The 8,418-nt window shown below is 39.4% G+C and overlaps 1 pseudogene; it reads right to left on the reverse strand.

Moving 5' to 3' along the window:
• Nucleotides 1-2,298: 2,298 nt before the first annotated feature.
• On the reverse strand, nt 2,299-5,114 carry LOC135231652 (olfactory receptor 9G19-like; annotated as a pseudogene).
• Nucleotides 5,115-8,418: the final 3,304 nt, after the last annotated feature.

An 8,418-nucleotide genomic window follows, 5' to 3' on the forward strand; every position in this document is an offset into this window, starting at 1 on the left:
CTTTAAAAACATATTCTGAATCTGACCACTTGTCACCACCTCCACAGCTACCGTCCTGGTCCAAACCACGGACATGTTTTGCGAAGAGTATTGCGATAGCCTCCTAACTGGTCTACACGCTTGTCCCCTACAACCTATTCTCAATACAGCAGCCATTATGAACCTTTAAAAAAAGAAAAAAAAAAAAAAGTCAAGTGATGTCACCCTTGTACTTAATACCCTTTAAGGTTCCCATTTTATTTGAAGTTAAAGTCAAGTCTATACGATAGCCTAAAGGTCCTGCATGAGCCGGCATTAACTGTGCACCCTCATCTCCTAACTCACACTCCCTGGCTTACTCTGCTCCGAGTCTGTCGGCTCTCTCACTCCTTCTCAAACATACATGCCAGGCATGACCCAGCATTAGAGATTTTAAGCTGCCTGTCCCCTCTGACTGGAATACTATTCCCCCATAGATTTGCACGGCTCACCCCCTCATATCTTCTAAGTCCCTCTCCAAATGTCATTTGCAAACTAAGGTCCATCCCAATCACTGTATTTAAATTCCATTCCCACCCCACCCCATCACTCCCCATCCTTCTGCTCTACTCAGACTCTCCCCCAGTCCTACTGTTTTCCTCCAACTCCTGCTTATTTAAAATGTATTGTTTGTTTCTCACTCACCAGAATGCACCATCCTCAAGGGTGGAAAGATGGGTCAGTTTTATTTACTGCAATATCCCCAGAACAAAGAGCATTTCCTGTGACTAACTGCAAAAAGAAAAAAAACAAAAGCGCACATACACTGTTGCCATAGAGTTGCTTCTGACTCCTGGCAACCCACGTATACGGAGTAGAACTGTGCTCCGTAGGGTTGTCAGTGGCTGATTATTTGCAAGTAGATCATTAGGCCTTTCTTCTGAGGCCTCTCTGAGTAGATTCAAACTGCCAACCTTTTGCTTAGCAGCCAAGCATGTTAACCTTTGCACCAGCCAGTGATTTACCAGTGTCCTTTATCCCATCTAGATGGAATCAGATAGATCATTGGACGGGACACAATTTAGAAGGGAACATAGGTGTGTGTGTGTGCACATAGGAGTTTGACACACAGTGATCCTTTGAAGACCAGCCCAGACTTTGCAACCCCATTCCAATTGCAGCTGAGGTCACAGAGAGGCCAAGCCACTTAGCTGGCCCTGACCCCAGGAGCTTACCCTTTGTTGGCAAAGTTGATTCCTGGAAATGACACACAGTCCCCTTTCTGGTGCTTTGACCTTCCTTAATTAGAGAGGATATATGTATTTCCTCAACAGTCCTTTGGGACTTCTTCCACATAGCAGCCCAGAAATATTTACTGCAGCCACCAAAGACTCAATTAGATCTCATTTGGAGTTTAGGGGTAATATATTAATTAGATATGATGAAATGAGGTGTATTGTACTAAAAACCAAATGTTAACTTTTTTCTTTATGATCTAAGCCAGCATATAAACAGTATATATGTCTGATAATAAAAATTCTCCAAACTGTATTCATTAGATTTTCTTGAATGTATCATGGTCCGTAATTTTTTCCTTGTTCCCTCTGTCCAGGGTACTCTTCCCTGTCTTGTCCTTCAGCAAACTACTATTCGTTCTTGGATACCAACAATATGGTCTTTTTCTGTTGTTAAAACCTTTTGTCCTATATGAAAAAATACTGCTGAGACCCCCAATCAACATCCCTTCCACTCCTTTCTTTGTCTTTCTAACCAGGAGCTTGTTTTGAGCAGTATTTTTAGAAAGTCACAGCAGGTATTGGCTCTGTCCACTATACCAGCCCAAGCTAGACCTTGGAGCACAGGCAGACTGGGGAGATTCCATCCTGCACCTGACCCCGGACTTGATTGTCCTAGAAAGAAAGATATTTCCCAGCCCACATTTTCACCCTAGTCCATTTGAGAATCAAGGGGTCCCACCACATGTACATCTGATGGAAGATGATTCAACATCCGGACCTGCAAGTGTGGACATGTGAGGGCTAAGGGCAGAGAGCTCAGGGTACTAAACTCAATCCCCAGATGCCATTGGTAAGAATAAGTTCCCCAACCCCTCAGATGGGGAGCACATGGTCTTATAGTCGTTAGACCCCACGTTGCTCCTTGTCTGTGCAGACAATAAACTTGCCACTTCCTGTTTCTGTTGCAATTAATGTCCATCATATTTTGATTGGCTAACATCCCAAGACAAGAACCCCAGCACATTTGGTTACACTACAACAACTAAGAAAGGTGTGCATCACAAGGAAACAGTCTCTATTATTTAATTATAAATTCACGATACATAAAACTGAACAAGGAAACAAATACAAATATTTATTCACCTTAATGGTTATTAGCAGCCCTGGTGATGCAGTGGTTTAAGTGCCTGGCTGCTAACCTGAAAGTCAATGGTTGGAACCCACCGGCCTTTTTGCAGGATAAAGATGGGCAGTCTGCTACCTTAAACATTTCCACCTTTGGAAGCCCTATGGGGCAGCTCTACACTGTCCTGTAAGGGCACTATGAGTCAGAATGGACCTGAAGACAATGCATTCGGCTTGACTAATCACTACCTCCAATAAAGATTTTCACTCTAAGTACTTCTTTAGATTTAACACTTTTTGGAATCTCTCTATTTCTGCCTCCTTTTCTATCTGTATCTTTATTTTCGACTCTCTCATACAGCTTCTATAACTTAGCTCTTGATTCTTTAACTGTTGGAGGAAAAAAATTATTTTGCTGAAAGCTCACAATGACTCTAACTAAAAGTGTTTGTTCCCTCCTATTCCTGTTGCCAAAGAAACCTGTCATCTTTATGTCATGGCAATTCAAGAATCAAAATCAGGAAAGAAAAAAAATAAACTTGTTTCTAAGGCCTTTTTACAGTAAGTATTTTCCTTGCCATTTCCTAACTCACTCTCTCCCAGCAAGTAAGAGAAGGACCTTTGGAGTTGGGACTCCTGGATTTACATTCCTCCTCTGGTCCATGGACTACAGGATTTGAAGCAAGACTTTATTCCATTTAATCCAGACAATGGTTCCATAACCAGCTGTATTATTCCTATTTATAGATTAAAATACTAAACACAGGGAACTTACAAACTTTCAAGAGGAAATAAAAAATCAGCTTTTCTTTTAAACATCTCAGAATCCCAGCAGTTTAATAGACTGTCCTAAGGTAGCAGACAGCAGCTTTTCCAAATGCCCCAGCCCCATTTTAAAAATACATTGACATACATTAGTAGGTGACTTAAAAAGACAAATGCAAAATGGTATTTCTACATTACTCTGTTATTTTTTGTTGTTTGCTTCTTTTTTTAATTTTTGTTTCTAAAAGCACAGACTGATAACAATGAAATGGAGATAATCTGTTAAAAAATAGACATTACTTATCAAACACTTCCACTTAAGAGAACTTTGGTCTGTCTAACACTTTCTGCAAGGCATCTTTGACATCTTTATTTCTTAAGCTATAGATCAAGGGATTCAACATCGGAAACACCACAGTATAGAACACTGACACCAATTTATCTCATTCTAGGGCATAGCTAGTGCTTGGCCTGGAGTAAATGAAGAGAATGGAGCCATAGTACAAGGTGACTGCTGTCAGGTGAGAGCCACAAGTGGAGAAGGTCTTGAGGCGGCCTTGGGTGGAGCGAATCTTCAAGATGGCAGCGATGATGAAGAGGTAGGAGGCAACAATAAGTACAGTGGGAGCAATGACGTTGGTGGCAAGTATGAAATATAGCACAGCCTGGTAACTGTCCTTCACATCACATGCCAACTTCACAAGTGGGGGAAGATCATAGAAGAAATCATCAATGATATTGTTGCTACAGAAGTTCAGAGTAAATGTTTCACTCGTGATGATGTTTGAGTTAATAAAGCCACCAAGGTATGAAGCTGCAACAAGACTGGTGCATAACCTTGGGGACATAGCTTGGGAATAAAGCAGGGGATTGGAGATGGCCACATAGCGGTCATAAGCCATGGCAGCTAACAGGTAAAAAAAAAAAAAACAGGTAGCACTCACTATATGCCAGTCCAGCAGAGAAGAAGAACTGAGCCAGGCAGCCAGCAAAGGAGATGCTTTTGTCCTCAGAGATGCAGATCACTAGGATCTTCAGGGTGTAGACAGAAGAATACCAGAGATCCAGGAATGAGAGGTTCCCAATGAAGAAATACATGGGTGCATGGATCCTTGAGTCAGCGCAGATCAGAGAAATCAGGGTGATGTTCCCTAAGAGACTGATGACATAAATGATGAGGAAGATGAAAAAGAGCCCTCTCTGCAACCTCAAGTCGACTGTGAACCCTAAAAGTATGAACTCCTTCACTTTGGTGAAATTTTTCTCTTCCATTGGTTTTGGGCTTCAATCTTCCTTTATGTAAGAGAATTAATAAATATGTCATAAAGTATTAGGAACCTCCTTTTCTCATAATTTTCCACTTTAGGTAATGAAAAAATCCAATTGATGCACATACATTGTTCTTTGTGAGATGTGTTCTTGGTCCCTGGGTGTTACTCCTTTTCGCATAGCTGGGAAACCAGTTCTATGCTATGGTCTTAAGAGCTCAGTTATTATGCGTCTAACATAGTTTTTATCACCTTATATTTTTTAATCTAACTTTTCTTCATTTTGGGGAGAGAGTGACTTGAATAACTTTCCCTTTTGCCTACACTTAGGGTGATTGAGGAACATGTGAGGGACATAAAAATGAAAGTTTGAAAGAATGCTCTGATAACTTTTCATGTCTTTGAGTTCTTTGTCTTTTTCCATAGCATTACACAGAGAAGCTAGATCTTATTATTCCAACTGAATTTTGAAGTATCTTTGGAAGTTAACTAAACTGTAATGTTCTTGAAGGCAATAGCTATATTTTTTTCCTCTTTTTATCCCCCAAACCAAGCACAAAGTTTGTCATAGAGTAGAAATTGTGAAACGAAAGACCAGGTTTACTTCGATAACTAGAATTTGAGCCACGGCCACTTTTATGATCCCCAAAATAAACTCTGAAGAGAAGTGACAATACTAATTCATGGATGATTATGTTTATAATGTGGGTTGCAATTTCTATAGAATGAAGAGTTCTTAAAAACTGGTTGGATGAATGGTTTTGGGGAGTTATGAAAAGTAGTCTCTGAAAGCTTTTAGAGGTAGAAGTGGGAGATTGGACTATTGCCCACAATGGGGACAAAACCATCTCACCTTCTGTTTTACAGCCTAGAGGATGTCTGCTACAACCTACCACAATTAACCTGTGGTCATTTAGTTAATTCTGACTAATAGCCAACCCATAGGACAAAGTAGAACTGCCCCATACAGTTTCCAAGGAGCAGCTGGTAGCTTTGAATTGCCAACCTTTTGGTTAGCAGGCAAGCTCTTAACCGCTGCACCACCAGGCTCAAGGAAGAGCTAATCACAATAGCAAGGATTCTGGATTGGCAGCAGATGTTAAAATTTTTGCTAATAGGTCTATGACTTAAAAGTATCTTAGGCTAGGGGAAATAAATCTTACTTTGGCCATTATGCCAGGCCATGGACTTAAAATAGAGCTGGGAAAATAAAATATATTCTCTTGGAACTTCATCTATTTGGTGAGAGACATTTTCTTTCTACCGCAGTGGTTGTTGTCATTAGTTGCCATCGAGTCTAGTCATTACAGTGGTAAAAAGCTATAACTTTCAAATTTTAGAGCACAATTCTGTAACTATTGTTAAAGTCAACGAGATGGGTTGATATAGTGGCTGCAACAATGGGTTCAAGCATAACAATTGTGAGGATGGCGCAGGATAGGGCAGTATTTCATTCTATTGTACATAGGGTTACTATGAGTCAGAATCGACTGGAAGGAACCTAAGAACGATAACAACAACATTGTTAAAGTAGAAGTTGTTCATAAAAACCAAAAGAGGATTGTAATACATGACATTTAAGTTCCTTTGTATTTCAAGACTGTCAGTGCAAAGGTTATTTTTTTTAAAGCATATATCTAGAAGCAGCTTAGGGCCCAGAATCAGGAGATACTGGTTTTTGATCTTAGTTGGTCGCTGACAATTAAAAAAAAAAAATCATTCTCTTTGGAACTGCACTTTTTCACCTGTCTTTCTACCTTTAATAGGACTTCATGAATTCAAATGAGATCACATGTGAAAAAGCACATTTAACACTAGATAGGTTTTGGGTAGTAAAAACTGGGAATTACATTTTCTAAAATTTCACAAGTTCCTCATCCCAAATCCTCCCTCAGATACAGTTGATTTAAATTCCAAAGATTTCCAACTGTATCCATGATATAACTCCCAGAGTTTCTAGTTTTCTCTTGCAGAGACTATTCCTTCCTTACTGTGGAGATTTTACACAAGCTGAGCAATTGCTGTGTTTGTTTACAGAGACCAAATTAGGAGTTAAAGTTGCAAGAGATGATTTTCTTCTAGCCTCTACAGTTATTAAAGTATAAAACAAATATAAGTGTGAGTATACACATATATGAAAATGTTTTTCAAAGCTTTTACAAATTAAAAAATGTTTAAGGTTGCTTCCCCACACGTCTGTCAATTTGTTGTACTATGTTGTCTTGTGCGTTGCTGTGATGCTGGAAACTATGCCACAGGTATTTCAAATACCAACAGGATTACCCATGGTGGTCAGGTTTCAGGGGAACTTCCAGACTAAGACAGACTGGGAAGAAGGACCTGGGCATCTACTTATGAAAATATTGGCCAGTGAAAACCTTATGGATTTTAGCAGAACATTGTCTGATATAGGCCTGGAAGTTGAGCCCCTCAGACTGGAAGGTACTCAAAACATCACTGGGGAAAAGCTGCCTCCTCAAAATAGACCTTAGTGATGAGGATGGAGTAAAGCTTTCAGGACTTTTGTCTGCTGATGTGGTACAACTAGAAATGAAGAGCGATAGCTGTAAACATTCATCAATAATTGGAAAATGGAATGTAAGGTCAGCAAAAATGAGGAAGACCCTCAATGAGATGGATTAACACAGTGGCTACAACAACGGGCTCAAACATAGCAATGATTATGAGGATGGCACACAACTAGGCAGTGTTTCCTTCTGTTGTACAAAGGTCCTCTATGAGTTGGAACCAACTCAATGGCACCTAACAATAATACCAGCAAGGTGGCTTACTATGATACCTAGGATGTAGGTAAATACATTTATTAAGAAGTTATGAAAAGCAAAAAAAGAACAGTATATGAAAAGAAAGCAGAGATAAAACCTACATAAAATCACACACAAAGTCGTATTCACCGTTCTGGGTGGACCACAAATTTGACTCATAATTCCTGCAGCTCATATACATACTTTGTGGTGTCCATAATACCATAAAAAAAAGAAAACAAAACAAAAAAACCCTCAATCAAAAAACCAATCTACATACTACCATTCTTGATAAAAACTTCAGAAATCATTTCCCCAGAGCTTCCTTACAGAGAATGATTGAGATATAGTGTATGATATATTTAAGATTATTTATATATATATAGATCAAGGGATAGTGCTTTTGAGCTACATTTATTTGCCATTACTTCATGGATTTAAAGCTACCTGCATTCCTTACTGAATTTGAGGGATCCTGTGAAGTTTTCTCCTCATAAAATGTCTCCATCCCATCTATGAGACATCTTCCTTCACCAGAAAGCTTCTTTCAGAAGTAGCTGCCTCTGGAGTGATCACACAGAAAGGAGCTGACCTCTCACTGATCTCTCAGTGCCTTTCGAGGCTTAATGCATCTGTTCTCTGTGTAGTTTAGTTTGGCAGCTTACTCAGATACTTCTTAAATCATATATTACAGACGAATGTACAGTATTATCCCAAAGGGATATATAATTGCATTCCCTCTCTCAAGGAGCTTCTATGCCAGGAACTGCCTAATATAGAAAGTGAGGCATTTTGAAGTTATGAAAATACTGACCCATTTTAAGTTTTCTACACGTTGACGTACTCTGAGGACTAACGCTGCTCCTGAATGATAACAGCAGAGACCACAGTGTGCCGCAGCTGCAGACGCTTTGTGAGGATGAAAGCATCTCCCAAGTAGACATCACCTACACCTCTAATTCCTTGCTTCCCTAAAAGAGGAAATAAGGCCCGAAGAGAGGACATTTGAGGACACTTTAGCTTTCTTCATCAAATATTATAGGAAAGAAAACCTTACTTTGTTTCGTGAAGTATAATATGGTTTCATTACATTAAGAATGTTTTTATCTTTCATCCATATTGTGATTTATTGTCCTTTTCCTCCAGATTAAGTAAACACAATGCTTATTTGCATGAATATAAATAGTCACTGCATTAGAATTTCCCCTGAAATCCAAACATTACCTTAGAATGCGAAGCGTGTCTACTCATTCCACAAGATTCTCCTGCCTATTGGTAACAATACTGGGAGAACATATA

This window comes from Loxodonta africana, chromosome 7, assembly GCF_030014295.1.
Source record: "Loxodonta africana isolate mLoxAfr1 chromosome 7, mLoxAfr1.hap2, whole genome shotgun sequence".
NCBI lineage: Eukaryota > Metazoa > Chordata > Mammalia > Proboscidea > Elephantidae > Loxodonta > Loxodonta africana.